Genomic DNA, 17,308 nt, shown 5'->3' with positions numbered 1-17,308 from the left:
AAGTGGGGACTGAACTTGCGCTGCCGAGAAGAATAAAGTTAATTTTACTCCTGGCAGCTGGGCTCTTTGTGCGGGTGCCGGGCGGGTTCAGAATGCTATTAACCTGCAGATTAGCCAGATATTTGTAGGCTAATAGTGGTTTTTCACGAGACAGGTTCCCTTTAATATTGGTTGAGTTGTTCTAGAACAGTGTTCTCCTACTCCGGTCCTCAAGAGCCACCAACAGGTCATGTTTTGAGGATTTCCTTAGTATTGCACAGGTGATTGAATGCTTGCCTGTGCAGGTGATGCAATTATCACCTGTGCAATACTAAGGAAATCCTGAAAACATGACATGTTGGTGGCTCTTGAGGACCGGACTTGGGGAACACTGCTCTAGAATATATTATTATCATTAAAAGTTTATTTTATTAGGACAAAAGGTTTTACATGAAGAGAGCTTTGTCCATATAAACAAAAGCAACAATTCATCATTTGTGATTTTTTTCAGTGTCTTTTCTTTTTTTTTGTTTTTGGTATTCGTTGCTTTTTTTTCTCCCCAAATTCTTCAAAATGGTGCATGAGAGTTAATGAATTTTACGCGACATCAAAAATGTTCTTTGCTCTTTTTTTTGTCTAACCTTCTTTGCACCCTATTAGAGCATATAGTTGCATGACCTTCAAAAATGTTGTAAATTAGTCTTCAACTGCGCAAAAATAAAATTAGACAGATTTTCTACTGCACAAGTTAGCTGGAGGTCAATTGAACAACAATTTTACAGCATTTCAAAAAGTTGCAAGTTATGAAATGGCGTCAAAAATCTGGATAAGGAAAATGTTAGCCATGTTCTTGAAAAAAAAAATCCAAGTAAACTTGAAAATAAGATGCAAATATAAAAGTCTCAAAATTTGTATTTTCGGTCCAAGTGCTGTCTGAAAAAAACGGATAGGACCTCACTCGGACCAATGGGGCAGTGCAGATGAGCACTAGGTTCTTCCATAAATCGGATGAGACTCCTTTCCACTTCACAGGTGTAATTGTAAGCAATCAAAGAAAGTATGCACACAAAATTCACGTCAATAAAAATATCAGCTCACCACACAAAAAACATGCCCTCCATCAGCATCACCGACAAACATAAAATGTTATGGCTCTCGGAAAATGGTGACACAAAGTAATTAGTAAGTAAAACTAATTTTTTAACAACATTCCGTTTTTTTTCACCGCTTAAGAATCAATATATGTTTGGTATCGCCGTAATCAGACTGATTTTTACGGCACAATTAATTCTGTAAAAGAAAAATCCCCCCAAAACATTTTTTTCCATCATGTCATCCCACTTTGAATCTATTTCCCGTGTTTCAGCTCATTACATGTATGAAATGAATGGCGCCATTCAAAATTACAACTCGTTATGTAAAAAACAAGCCCTATGTTGACAGAAAAAATAAAAAATGATGGCTCTTGGAAAAAAGCGAGAAAAAAACGTAAGAGAAACATGAAAAATTCCCTGGTCTTTAAAGGTTTTAAGCTGCAATGGTCTGAAAAATGAAGTTTACTGTTAAACTATGTTAGAAATAAGCTAAGGAAATATAATTATTACAATGTTTCATCAAATAAAATATGCTGCTAGAACTCACCACAGCTTGTTCCATTGGTCGAGCAAAATAAAATCCCATTCTTCATTTTTATTGTTTTCTCCATGTTGAAGGGACCACAGATAGAGCATTTTCATATTTATTGGCTTCATTATATCCTGCCCTCAGCAGCTGATGGGATTGTAGCCATGACCAATGTAGTCAAACAACGCGTGCCCTCAACTCCCTCAACATGACTTCTCCCGCATTGGTAATGGTTGTGGAGGAGAATGACTGGGCTGAATGTCATATGAAGGCCACAGAAGTACAAGGAGGACTATAGTAATCAAAATAACTAAAATTTTACATTTATAGGAATCAGACACTAGGAATAGCTAAAAGTATATATATATATATATATAGTATATATAATGTATACTGTATATATACAGCACAGACCAAAAGTTTGGACACACCTTGTCATTTAAAGATTTTCTGTATTTTCATGACTATCAAAATTGTAAATTCACATTGAAGGCATCAAAACTATGAATTAACACATGTGGAACTATATACTTAACAAAAAAGTGTGAAACAACTGAAAATATGTCTTATATTCTAAGTTCTTCAAAGTAGCCACCTTTTGCTTTGATGACTGCTTTGCACACTCTTGGCATTCTCTTGACGAGCTTCAAGAGGTAGTCACCGGGAATGGTTTTCACTTCACAGGTGTGCCCTGTCAGGTTTAATAAGTGGGATTTCTTGCCTTATAAATAGTGTTGGGACCATCAGTTGTGTTGAGCAGAAGTCTGGTGGATACACAGCTGATAGTCCTACTGAATAGACTGTTAGAATTTATATTATGGCAAGAAAAAAGCAGCTAAGTAAAGAAAAACGAGTGGCCATCATTACTTTAAGAAATGAAGGGCAGTCAATCGAAAAATTGGGAAAACTTTGAAAGTGTCCCCAAGTGCAGTTGCAAAAACCATCAAGCGCTACAAAGAAACTGGCTCACATGAGGACCGCCCCAGGAAAGGAAGACCAGGAGTCACCTCTGCTTCTGAGGATAAGTTTATCCGAGTCACCAGCCTCAGAAATTGCAGGTTAACAGCAGCTCAGATTAGAGACCAGGTCAATGCCACACAGAGTTCAAGCAGCAGACACATCTCTACAGCAACTGTTAAGAGGAGACTTTGTGCAGCAGGCCTTCATGGTTAAATAGCTGCTAGGAAACCACTTCTAAGGACAGGCAACAGGCAGAAGAGACTTGTTTGGGCTAAAGAACACAACGAATGGACATTAGACCAGTGGAAATCTGTGCTTTGGTCTGATGAGTCCAAATTTGAGATCTTTGGTTCCAACCACCGTGTCTTTGTGCGACACAAAAAAGGTGTACGGATGGACTCTACATGCCTGGTTCCCACCGTGAAGCATGGAGGAGGAGGTGTGATGATGTGGGGGTGCTTTGCTGGTGACACTGTTGGGGATTTATTCAAAATTGAAGGCATACTGAACCAGCATGGCTACCACAGCATCTTGCAGCGGCATGCTATTCCATCCGGTTTGCGTTTAGTTGGACCATCATTTGTTTTTCAACAGGACAATGACCCCAAACACACCTCCAGGCTGTGTAAGGGCTATTTGACCAAGAAGGAGAGTGATGGGGTGCTACGCCAGATGACCTGGCCTCCACAGTCACCAGACCTGAACCCAATCGAGATGGATTGAGGTGAGCTGGACCGCAGAGTGAAGGCAAAGGGCCAACAAGTGCTAAGCATCTCTGGCAACTCCTTCAAGATTGTTGGAAGACCATTCCCGGTGACTACCTCTTGAAGCTCATCAAGAGAATGCCAAGAGTGTGCAAAGCAGTCATCAAAGCAAAAGGTGGCTACTTTGAAGAACCTAGAATATAAGACATATTTTCAGTTGTTTCACACTTTTTTTGTTGAGTATATAATTCCACATGTGTTAATTCATAGTTTTGATGCCTTCAGTATGAATGTACAATTTTCATAGTCATGAAAATACAGAAAAATCTCTAAATGAGAAGGTGTGTCCAAACATTTGCTCTGTACTATATATATATATACAGTATATATATATATATACAGTGTATATATATATATATATATATATATATATATCTAATATATAAAGCTGAATGTGTGTGTGTGTGTGTATGTGTGTGTGTATGTCCGGGATTGGCATCTGCACCGTCGCAGCTACAGCCACAAAATTTTGCACAGTCACACGTCTGGACCCCGGGAGCGTCATAGGCTATGTTGTGAGGAGAAATTTTAACCCCGCGCGTTCCAATTCACCAAACAATTTTGCCCCTATCTACATAATGGGGAAAAAAGTGAAAGGAAAAGTGTTGGAAGCGTCGCAGCTACAGAAACAAAATTTTGCACAGTCACACGTCTGGACCCTGCGAGCGTCATAGGCTATGTTGTGAGGTGAAATTTTAACTCCGCGCTTTCCAATTCACCAAACAATTTTGCCACTATCTACATAATGGGGAAAAGTGAAAGGAAAAGTGTAGGAGGCAAATTGACAGCTGTCAGATGTGAACAAGGGGGACTTAAAGAATGAGAGCGATGGCGCCAAAGAGTATATACCGTACATTTGCTAAGGTGGGGCCCCGACATGAGATACTCACCACACATGGGGATATGAACACGCACACAAAATGCGCCACACACTACCACGTGCTTGAACACATATACCACCCTCAGCACACATTTCACCACACATACACCAACCTCGCCACATAAAAGTCGAAACACAAAAGTCGCCGCTCAAAATTTACCACGCGCAAAACTCGCCACATGCAAAAACTAGGCTCACGCAAAACGAGCCACAAGTGCAAAACTCACCTCATGGAAAACTCGCCACACGCAAAACTTGCACACGCGGAAAAATTGCCACATGCACAAAATTTGCAACACATGCAAAAGTTGCCTCACACAAAACTTGCACATACTCAAAAGGCACCAGACATAAAACTCACCACGTGCAAAACTCGCCATGCGTAAAACTTGCTGCACACAACTTGCTACCCTAACCTGTCACATGCAACTCAACACACAAAAAGTTGCTACACGCATGTTGCCACACAAAACTCATCTCACAAAAGTCGCTACATGCATGTCGCCACACACAACTCAACACACACAACTTGACAAACGAAACTCGCCCTAAAACACACACAAGTCTGGTATTAGCCTTCAAAAATAAAATTCTGATTAATAAGCAGACAAACTACAAGAGCAACAAATGTACCATATAGGAAATACGGCAGCTGTCAGTCACATGACCTGTCTATTATGTGTATGTGTGAGCTAATATATACTGCCAGGGGGAGGGCTTCCTGCTGGCTAGGGATTTATCAGGCTGCCAATTTATCTTACAAATACTGAGGTAAAAATACTGAGCAAATAACGTGTTAACGAGGTCTAATACAGGAGATCACACAGGTATATACTATATACAGGGGAGGTGACACAGATATATACTATATAGAGGAGAGATGACACACAGGTATATACTATATAAAGGAGGAGATGACATACAGGTACATACTATATACAGGAGGAGATGACATACAGGTATATACTATATACAGGAGGAGATGACACACAGGTATATACTATATACAGGAGCAGATTACCTACAGGTATATACTATATACAGGAGGAGATGACATACAGGTATATGCTATATATAGAAGATGACATACAGGTATATACTATATACAGGAGGAGATGACACACAGGTATATACTATATACAGGAGGAGATGACATACAGGTATATACTATATATAGAAGGAGATGACATACAGGTATATACTATATATAGGAGGAGATGACATACAGGTATATACTATATATAGGAGGAGATGACATACAGGTATATACTATATATAGGAGGAGATGACATACAGGTATATACTATATACAGGGGAGATGACACACAGCAGGTATATACTATATACAGGGGAGATGACATACAGGTATATACTATATACAGGAGATGACATACAGGTGTATACTATATATAAGGGAGATGACAAACATGTATATACTGAGGTGAAAATGAGAGGTGTGAGGTGAAAATGAAAAGGTGTGAGTGCAAAATGAGAGGAGTGAGGGAAAATAGTGTAGTGATCGGAAAATGACAGATGTGAGGTCGAAATGACAAGTGTTAGGCAGGAATGAGAGGAGTGAGGGAGAAAATGAGAGGTGTGAGGGAGAAAATGAGAGATGTGAGGGGGAAAATTAAAGATGTGATTGGGAAAATGAGAGGCGTAATGGGAAAATAAGAGAAGTGACGTGCTATAACTAACCACAGATATTTACTATGCCCAGGCAACGCCGGGCTCTTCAGCTAGTATATATATATATATATATATATATATATATATATATATATATATAAAGAAAAAATTGGAACAGCACAATGTCTCACCGATGGGTGCTTGGCCTCCTGGGCAGAATGGCTCACTCATCTGCCCATATGTATACAAAAGTAAGCAAGAGAAGGCAGCACTCCAAGTCCTTTTAAAGGTGAAAAGCTTGAAAAAGGCTCAGTGAGAGCCGAAACGTCGCACAGAGATGTGGGTTGAATAAACGTCACATTTTTTTCACCTTTAAAAGGACTTGGAGTGCTGCCTTCTCTTGCTTACTTATATATATATATATATATATATTCGATAATATATGCACATGCATATTGTGTAAGTAAAGTGGGCATGCCTAGAAATCCCCTTATAGTTCGCTGATTGCTCATACGCAGTTCATTCATTGTAACCTTGCTTAAAATAAAAAAAAGAAGAAATCCAGCAAAGGGTTCAATAAAATAAGTCTTCTTTATACGCAATGAATAAGGACATCAGCCAGAAACACGTGTGCGATTATTAATGAAAATGGATTTTAATGGACTTAAAGATGAATCATTTTATTGGTCACTTTGCTGGATTTCTTCACTTTTTTATGGTGAAGCTTTGTAATAGCAGGGATCCATCTATCCAAGGGTTCGCTGATTCTATGTGGCCCCAAGCGGCTTTCGCTTCTCCAATATACTGTAGTTACATCTTACATCCATACAGCGCAGGTACCTTTCTATTTTTAGTATAATGAACCAATAATATATCTAATATATATAGATACCAACATTAAGTTTGGCCGATTTCCCAGAATGTCACTATAGAAATTATAGTTGTGATTTCATTGACTAAACTCCTGGAACTGCAATATATCAAGTGCACACGAGACAAGGAAATCGATATAGGTTATAGTAAGCGAGATCTGCATAGATGAACCCCGAAGGGAAGGCTCTGCCTAGTTTAAAATCTGCTTTGCAGGTCAATTTACTTGGGAAAATATCCACAACATGGAGATCAGATTGCGGTTATTTGATTAAGCTGTTGATTTGCTGCAGAAATAATTAAAAAAATCATGTAGCAATGCTTGTGACATAGATATAGACTAATATTGGACTCATTGTCTGTTGGGTACTTGGACATTAGCAGCAATACGGTTATGCAGACCCTATTAAATTGTACTAAAGTATGTAACGGGCATGCTCTGATCTTTGTAAAGGCCACTGTGGAGGGAGTGGGAGAAGGTGATTTGTAACGTCTAGTGTGAATGGTGGATTCTGTGTTATGTAATGCACCTTGCATTGTCATTCTGTGATGATGACAAAATTGCTGAAAAGTAAGGTGTTTGAGAACAGGAAGTGTGAATCTGTTACAAAGCCTTATGGCCATTGGGAATATTACAAGATGTCTAATTATTTATAATTAGCAAAAATTATTAGGAGTTTTTTAAATTATCAAATAAAAAAATACTTTTAGCATTTTTCTGATGACACATTTGCTTTTAAGGGAACCCGTCACATAATGTACTATGTGGTGTAGTGCAGTGGGGTTGGTGCAGTGTGACAGATAGGCAGGGACCATAGAAATTTTAAAGCAAATGTCTTTAATGTCCAAAATACTCACACATAGGAGTGCTGTCCTCTGGATTGCAGCCAGGTTGCTGTAAACACAGTCCAAAACTCAGAACCTGTTGCCGCGGACAATGGCACTGCTGTGTCTTTTGGGTGTGTGTCGGCCGCCTGGATGTCCCTGGCTCTGTGTTAGCTTCACACAGACCTGGGTTGCACAGAGCCTGCTGTTCTGCAGCTTGCAAACTCTAAGCTGACACACCCAAGGCAAAACTGACAGATTTAAATGCAATAGTGGCCATAGACCACTTCCAAAATGCGGAGTGGAGAGAGGGATTCACCCCACTACCAAACCTGCAAATCCCTCGAAAAATAAAAGCACTTACCAGGTTTTCCTAAAAATCTGACTGAGTCTCTACTTTTACCCAATCCACTCTTTCTTTTATTTTGCCTTGTGACTCACAGGCGTCCTGCTGTGAACACAAGGCACTCCAGCTGGTTTAATAGGACTCAGTCTGCATCCTGGGTGGGGGACCCTTACATATGATCCCCCTCACTGCCTCACAGCGGGCATACAATGGTGTGTGGGGAACTGTACCGTGAAGGCATCATACTGTAACGGGGGGCACTGTGTGGGCATCATACTGTATTGGAGGGGCACTGTGAGGGTCCATGAAAGGGGCAAGATACTCTGTCAGAGCACTAATTGGCCTCACTATGAGTACTATTTCTTTGTGGGTACATATAAAGGATTGGGCAAGGTTAGGGCACTGCAGTACGTGTCCCACTATATGTTTATTTTTCAAAGTTGAGAGGTATGACAGTATATCTATAAGGCTATGTGCCTGACAAGCAATATTATGTTAGCTCCATTCAGTAAATCTATAGGGCTAAGTGGATGCATACAATACAATATTATGTTAGTTACATACAGTGGTATGTCCCCTGATCTGAACATCATTGAAAATCTGTGGCTAGCCCTCAAAATAGCAGAGCATGCAAGACGCTCCAGGAATCGCACAGAACTGGAAGAATTTTCCAAGGAGAAATGGATGAAAATCCCTCAAACAAGTATAGAAAGACTCTTGTCTGGCTACAAAAAGTGTTTAGAAGCTGTGAAACTTGCAGAAGGGGGATCTACTAGGTACTAACCAGACAGGTTTTAGAGATAATTTCATCTTCAACTTGTTTAACTGTTCACAATAGTAATTTTGACCAGAGGTGCCCAAACTTTTACATGCCACTGTACATCCATGGGGCTAAGTGCATGCCATATATTTCTATGGTTAGCTATATAATGTACACCTATTGTTTTCAGCAGGAACTTATTTAAGAATGTTATCAATTATGGCAGATTTGTCCCCAGAATTCACAATATAAGCTGCATACTGTGCATTATTATACACCTCTGATGAGGCTGTGCATTATTAAACAGAACTTAGACCTGATGAGACTGGTGTACTTACATTCAAGTCAGAATGAGTGTGTAATCCCTTCTGATAAAGTCCCTGTCTAATTTTGAAATAAACATTTAACAAGATGCTCATTTTCATTTCAATATTGTATAGCTATTCTAACATGATTTTCAAAGTAAGTGCGTCATGCACATCAGGTCCGTTTAATTAAATGTAATTAAGAATACAAATTATATTGTGAAATCTGATAGCAGATCACTTTTAAATTGTTGTAGTTTGCCTTTTAGTAAAAAATCACCATAACCTTAACACAAGCAATGACATTAACATCTGGGCAGCTTTTATTACTGAATATGTATCACATAATTGTTTGAAGAAACCCTACTACTGTGCTATTTCCATTATCACTAGATCTGCTTTTAAGACATTTACAAACCAAATATATGCAAAGCATTATATACATGTGGAAACAAACACTGGAAACCTAACCAATGTTCACAAGACAAGGATTCTTGTCTCCGCTGCGTTAGGGATATGGCACGGGGCATGTGTCTGCATATATCCCCCTTAACCTGTTGAACTATAAATATATATACATATGTATATAATGTGTGTATATTTATTTATCTATATATGGGGTGTATATATATATATATATATATATATATATATATATATATATTTCCTTCCTCGAACCTGAGCAAGGTCTCTCAACGATGTCTATGGGATTCTGATGCCATATGGAGGCACAAGGAGGTTTTTTTTTTCTTTTGGATCTATCCTAATTCCAGGAAAAATAGAATCTTCTATGGTCCATTAGATGATGTATCACGCAGAGTGCCTTCATTGTTCAGTGTAGTATGGCACCTCACATCTCTGTAGCGCAGAGCTGCAGTCATTTTATGTGTAGGCTTCATGTACACAGCCCTACTGCACTAATTAATGGCCCTCGCTTACAACTTACCACACTTATCACGGGAATCTAAGATATTGGAAGCTGCTTGGAAATCACCTGCACCGAGGTATGAAGAAGAAAAATGTGCTCAAATTTCTGATCCAGCGAAACTGAGATTAGCTCCATAGTAAAAGCTCATCTAATGACATCTATTGCTATGTTTCCATGAAGATTTTTGAGGTGTTCAAAAACTGGGTATGTTCACACAGAGTGGTTTTGGAGCAGAAACTGAGAGGCAACTTTTCAAATCCTCCTCAAAAACGTGACAAAAATTTCACTCAAAAACGCAATGAAAAGACTCAAATAACCTAATTTACTTAATATTTGTAGAAATGGTGCAGAAAATCTGCGGCATCAAAAACTCGTGAGAAGCTCATTGTGGGAACGTAGCCTTAAAGAAAATGATCTTCTGACATGTCAATGCAATCTTCCAACATGTTTCAGCGACATGCCAGGAGTGCCATTTAAGGAAGATGTTGCCTTATAAAAGGTCTGATAAATTTTTGAGCCAATGAAACAAACTTCATCAGTTCTGACCCAATGGGTTTAGCATCACTCTCCTCCATCAGATTGATTCTCTTTCTGTCTATCATCACCACTATGCACTATGTATAATAGTGACCACATGTCCATAGAGTAATGATTGGATAATACTCAACTAAAGCCAAAAAAACAGACCACGACAGACTGTAACCATTGTCAGTGTTCTCGTTTTCTGGCTGTATGACATGTTGAAAACAGGCAAAGATATTATAAGTGGAATGACAAAGTGGCCGGATAAGCTAGTCACTTCATAATGTAAAGTTATTCTACGTGCCCTCACATAAGTACTCATTCATTGCTTCAGTCAGCAGCCACTTGGTGGTACTGATAAATTGCTCCTGTCATCAGTCTGTGACTTTTCTGCTTCCCGGTGATAACATGCAGTATGTGTAGTGTTTTCTGAATTAAACACATAGACAAAGCACTGAGCATAGTATGGGATGAATCGTCCAATATTTTAACATTTAGGGCCTGTGCACCCAGCAGATTTTCTCAGATGGGTGTTATCTATGGTTTTATGGATAGCACTCATACCTATAATATTCTATGGGGCTATGAACATGTCCAATTTTTTCCTTGGACCGAGTAAAAAAATTGGAGCCGTCCAACTTGATCTGCGTGTTGGATCATAATCGTCAGTGCAAGTCTATGTGTCCGTGAAAAAATTGGACCACAATCACACGACATCCCAGTGTGGTCTGATTTTCGTGGACTGACAGAATGGAGAAGTTGGAGAAACTTTTTTTTTCTCTCCATGTCCGAGATAAACTGATGCCACGCTGATGCAAAACTGATAAGAATAATCGAACCGTTTTTCTTAGATGTGAAGATAATGGTCGTATGAACTTTGGTTCTTCTGAAACTTGTGCACGCAGAAAACATGACTACAAAGTTTTCCGTGATGGAAAACGCCAACATTTATAAACAAATTTTTGGACAATCAACCAGATTTCCATTGGGTGGAAACAATTTCGGTGGAAACATTTATTATCTCTGATAACTTCTGTGTAGTTACGGTTTCCTTATTCAATGCTCATGCACTTTTATGGGTTTGTTCTGTGCCTTGAGCATCAGTCTAAGTCATACGGATTTTTCTCTGCATTTTTCCGTAGGCCGATCTCTATAGCATTGACTCTATATTACATAAGCAATTTTTTTTTTCGAAGGAGCAAAATCTTTACAACTGTGCCGCATAGAGCGCTACATGGTGGCATAGTGAATAGCTATCCAGAGAAAAAAACAGACTCTACAATAAACCAAAAACAATCTGTCATCAAAACAAGTCCCATTGTGTAAATCTAGGGGTAATACATCTTTTTGTTCCTCTTTACTAGCTGGAATTCCTAGCTACTGCTTTGCTTTCGATGTAAATGATCCACCTCCGTATGTCATTTGTGTAAGTAGTTCTTTTTCATTACTCTACGTTTCCACCCACAATTCTTTTCTGAATTCCGAAAGCAAAGAGCTCCGTAATTATTCCATCCTTCTGTCATGTGATCGTGCTAAGAATTGTGGGTCACACGTTATACGAAATAATGACCTAAGAGGGTGAGTCATTTACATTGAAGGCACCAGTTGTATTGAAGATCTTATCAGAAGTCTTATAGAAATTTATAGAGTGAATATAGCAAACTCCTTATTTTTTTTTCCTTTTCGATTTTCTGTATTGTAAGTAACTTAAAAAGTCCTGATGTCAGAGATGGCGCTTATTCTGGTATGTATTTGGACCACAACACTCTGTGGCGGTGACAGCGTACGTAAATGCTTAGTGTCTCCAGAACACTCAGGCTCTCTTCCCAAGCCTGACAATAATATAAACATTTATTTACACCGCTCTGGGCAAAGTACATTTCTGAAAAGCTTGCAAAAGAATATTCCCATTAGACAAATAAAGTAGGTGCTGAAAATCAGATACAGCACAAAATTCATCAAGAAAATAAGGTTTATTTGGCATTTGGCTGACAAACCCATCAGTAATCCAACTGGTTGATGAAGTACAGGCCCAATACAGACTCAATTATTTACAACTTAGTGGACAAGTACGTCAAACGCTTTTATTCTTTTATTGACTAATGAGTTGAAGCGAGAGTATGAGATGAATATGTGATGCATTCTGCCATGTATTCCAGGACTATACTTAGAAAGACGTAGCATGAAATGTGAAATAAATACTCAGAGTTCAGTGTGTAATGTAAGCTATCTTGTAGTGATGACTGCGGTTTGGCCCTCTGGCTCTGTAAGGATCATGTCCCTTCTGCAATAGCAATGACTATGGTAATCTCAAGCATTCAGGGTTTCTCTCAAACTGTGACCATGGACATAACATTTGTCTTTGCTCTCCTATCGACTGCTTGCCATCTTGAAAACATTTATTATGCATTCCCTGTATTCTAGAACTTGTTATCTCAGCACATTAGATTGTCAACCATGACTGAAACCTTCAAGTGGACTTGAAATCCTACCCAGAAAGGCCTACATCCTTCAGTAAACCTGCTACCACCTCATTACCACCTGAGCTGCCTCCAGCCATCTGAACTACTGTCGCCTTCCCCTATACTTAGCAAATTATGTTTATTGTATATACTTTTATATCTTATGTATGTAAACCCTCTTCACATGAGTAGCACCATGGAATGAATTATGCTTTGAAAGAAACCTGTCATCTGTTTCATGGTGTCCAAACCATGGGCAACATGAAGCATAGTCTGGCAGGAGAGGTGGTGAGTTCTCCTTCAATGTAAGTCTTCAAATAGAGGCTGGACAGACATCTGTCTGGGATGATTTAGTGAATCCTGCTTTGAGCAGGGGGTTGGACCAGAAGACCCAGGAGGTCCCTTCCAACTCTACCATTCTTTGATTCTATGATTTTATGACCGTTATAGCAGCAGTATATGTTTTAATCTAAAACATCGTTTCAGAGAAAATCTGTCCTGGGACTATGTGTTGTGATTGACTAATTTCGGGTCAGTCCCTAGCGGTTTCTCCCTGTACTGATCCCTTAGACTGACAAGTCTCTCCTTATGCTCAAACATAGGTAGAGACCTGACACTCTAGAGAAATAGGCAGGGTGAAGCTGCCAAAGACTGTCCTCAGAATAATCAGCCAAGACACATAGAGGTTGATTTAGCAAAGCTTTTATGCCATAAAACTGGTGTAGTATGCATTAAAAAGTCACAAAAATATTGTTACTTTCTGTGTTTTCATGCCAAAATAGCCAGAGCTGTGGAGGAGCCGGGGCAGGAAAGCACGTAGCGACTACTGTCAAATTCTTCACATGTTTAGGCATTTTTTATATTAACAATGCTACTCTAGTCGCAGTAATCGGAGGCAAACTGGCCGTGGTTACTAGGGATTTACGTTATGACAAGGAAATCAAAAATCTCTGGTTGCTAAGCAGTAACCTTAGCAACAATAATTTCAAAAGACTGATGTACAATGGGTTGACGTGTGCTGACAGTTGCTTGACAGCAGTCACACAATGCTGTTTTCGGTCTGTGCTAGCTGTACCGAAACTTGTAACGAAGCTCTCTCAAGTCTACATTTTATTCTACTGATTTTCTAAAAGTTCCTAAAACTTAAAGTCTCCTTTTATTGTAAGAGTTTTCTGGAGCATGGTGTCCTCTGAGCAGTGACTGCTCCGGTCATTTATAAGATCTGGCCTTTATCAAGCTCACCGCTTAAATGTCACTATGGAAAATGGTTTTATAAGGGTAAAATATTAGTTATCATTTTCATGTCTGGAGGTGATTTCAGCATTATGTCTTTATATTTCACTCTGAAGCCAAGAAAAGCAAATTGGTGGCATTTTGTGAGATTTGCCTGTTATGGTGCCCTCACATTGCGCTTTGCCCCATGTTCAGTGATCCCGTCGGGGCTTACATCCAAAACCCTAGCAAAATGGGATTCAGGGGTATGCAGCGAATTGGCCATTGACTATGATGGGGCCGACAGAGTTAACGTGCACTCTGACATGCACCATTTTTGGGCGTATATGACTACTGGAGGCGGACAATCAGACACAGTCTGCTACCTCTGTTTGCTTCGAGCAATTATGCACGTCAGAGCACACCTTCGCTCTGTTGGCCCCATCATAGTCAATGGCCATGTTGGCGCATACTCCCGTATTCCATTGTGTGGTGGGTTTGGACGTTAGCCCCGACAGGACCACTGAGCGTTAGGAAGAACGCAATGTGAAAGGGGCCTTAGAGAACCATATATGCCGCTAAATAGAGAGTGGAAGCAAAAATATTGTCTTACAATATATATAATTAATACCGCTCTGGAAAGTGTAAAAACCGCAAATTTTCTCTGAAATACTGCAGTGCCTTTTAGTCACTTGACAATGGTAAAAATAAAATACACGTGGTCTACTAGCTTTCTAAATGAGTCCTTTGTAGGCTATTATCTTCTTTACTATTCCTTCATTTTAAAATTCTATATAAGGATAACATTTTGCGTTACCTAGTGTGAGATCCATCTAGAAACAGAATCACTTTTATCCGCAGACTAGTTCTGGTATTAAAACTCATGTGAATGGAGCTACGCTGCACACACAGCCAATGAAGAAATGTGAAAGAAAGCCGCCATGTTTATATAGACCCATTTATTTAAGCCTCCAAGTTGCAATAATGATGGAATACATATAGGAGCAATGGGCTAGAATTACTAACCCTGTTTATTCTTATGATAAACAGTTTGAAAATGAATCAAATTTATTACAGTGGGTGGCTCATGCTGGATGATAATCTTGGAGCATCTTTAGACCCTTTTGTATAATATTACACCAAACGTTTTGGCATGCACTATGTCATATTTTAAGCCATGCCCATTTTCAAAAACTCACACCTGTTTTCCTAAAATCCATGCTACTTATTACAAAATGTGTCTAACCCTTCATGTATATGGTGTATGGCATGTTCTCTAGAATTGAGTGGATTGCGTTCTGCAAGCCACCCAACAGCCTTAGGCCATGTTCACACTTTGCGGCGTCCCTCTGCAGGTTCTCCCGCAGCGGATTTGATAAATCTGCAGGGCAAAACAACTGCGGTTCTCCCTGCAGATTTATCGCGGTTTGTTCCGCGGTTTCCGCTGCGGGTTTCCGCCCATACTATTGATGCTGCATATGCAGCAATATGCAGCATCAATAGTAATGTTAAAAATAATAAAAATTGGTTATACTCACCCTCTGATGTCCTGATCTCCTCGACGCTGCACCCGGCGGTCCAGTTCCAAAGATGCTGTGCGAGAAGGACCCTTCGTGACGTCACGGTCATGTGACCGCGACGTCACCGCAGGTCCTGGTCGCACAGCAACTCTGACCGGACGGCCGCGTGCAACGCTGAGACTTCAGAGGGTGAGTATAACATGATTTTTTATTTTTATTCTTTTTTTCACCCCAAATATGGTTCCCAGGGCCTGGAGGAGAGTCTCCTCTCCTCCACCCCGGGTAGGAACCGCACATTATCCGCTTACTTCCCGCAACGTGGGCACAGCCCCATGCGGGAAGTAAGCGGTTCAATGTATTCCTATGGGTGCAGAATCGCAGCGATTCTGCACAAAGAAGTGACATGCTGCGGGTTTTAAACCGCTGAGTTTCTGCGCGGTTTTTCCCGCAGCATGTGCACAGCGGTTTGCGGTTTCCATAGGGTTTACATGTAAATGGAAACGCTATGGAAGCTGCTGCGGACCCGCAGCATCAAAATCGCGGCGGTTCCGCGGTAAAAACCGCAAAGTGTGAACCCAGCCTTACACTGAAGCTACAGAAACAAGGACAGGGGGAAACTATCTGCAGATGGGTAAGGAATTGGCTAAGAGACCAGAAAAAAAGAGCTGTCATAAGTGGTGCGTTCTCTAAATGGGATATAATCAGCAGTGGGGACTGCAGGGATCTGTGCTAGGACCGACTCTTTTTTAATCTCTTTATTAATGACCTTGTGGATGGGATTGAGAGTAAAGTGTCAGTCTTTGTTGATGACACCATACTATGTAGGATATTAAAATCTGACCTTGACATTACAAGATTGCAAAATGATCTGAATAAGATGCAAACACTTGGCAGATGAGGTTTAATGAAGATAAATGTAGAGTAATGCACCTAATCCTATTGCTGCATATATATTAAATGGGAGTGTACTCGGGACAACAGAACAGGAGAAGGACTTGTGTATTCTGGTTACAAGTAACCTGACCATCAGTACTCAATGTCAAGCAGCAGCCGCAAAAGCAAACAAAATTTTAGGATGTATAAAAGCAGAGATAAAATCATGTTATCCCATCGTATTGTTACCCCCCTTTATAAGGCTACATCTAGAATATGGGATCCAGTTTTTGGGTCCACATTTTAAAAAAGAAACAGAAGTTAAGTCAGTCCAAAGGCGGGCAATTAGATTATTACAAGGGATGGAAGGTCTCTCATATGATGAGAGCTTGGAAAAGTTGGGCTTGTTTAGCTTAGAAAAAAGACGCCTCAGATGAGATCTCATTTACATGTATAAATACATGTGTGGTCAGTACAAAGGACTGGTGCATGACTTGTTCCTTCCAAGGACCATACTAGGGACCAGTGGGCACTCATTACAGGTGGAAGAAAGGCGATACCAGCAGCTAAATAGGAAAGGGTTCTTTACAGTTAGAGCAGTCAGAATGTGGAATGCTGACCACAAGAGGTAGTAATGACACTGTAAGATTTTAAAAATGGTCCGGGTGATTTCCTCAGCACACATAACATTGTGGGTTACAGATAATTTAGTGACAGAAAGGTGGAGAAAGGTTGAACTTGATGTACCTAGGTCTTTTTTTCAACCTGTGTAACCCGATCCATGGTCTAGGTCGGTGCTCTCTGGCCATTGACAGAAGCTGGGTGAATTTCCTTATCCTCTGGTTCCCAG

General features: G+C 40.0%; 1 protein-coding gene across 1 annotated transcript in view; it reads right to left on the bottom strand.

Moving 5' to 3' along the window:
• Nucleotides 1–17,308, bottom strand: part of KCNB2 (potassium voltage-gated channel subfamily B member 2) — a 406,801-nt gene that overhangs the window by 357,552 nt on the left and 31,941 nt on the right. The gene's annotated exons all lie outside the window — the stretch shown is intronic.

The sequence above is a fragment of the Ranitomeya imitator genome, chromosome 6 (assembly GCF_032444005.1).
Source record: "Ranitomeya imitator isolate aRanImi1 chromosome 6, aRanImi1.pri, whole genome shotgun sequence".
Taxonomy (NCBI): domain Eukaryota; kingdom Metazoa; phylum Chordata; class Amphibia; order Anura; family Dendrobatidae; genus Ranitomeya; species Ranitomeya imitator.
Note: the sequence above shows the minus strand (reverse complement) of the source record. Positions and strands in the feature narration are given on the sequence as shown.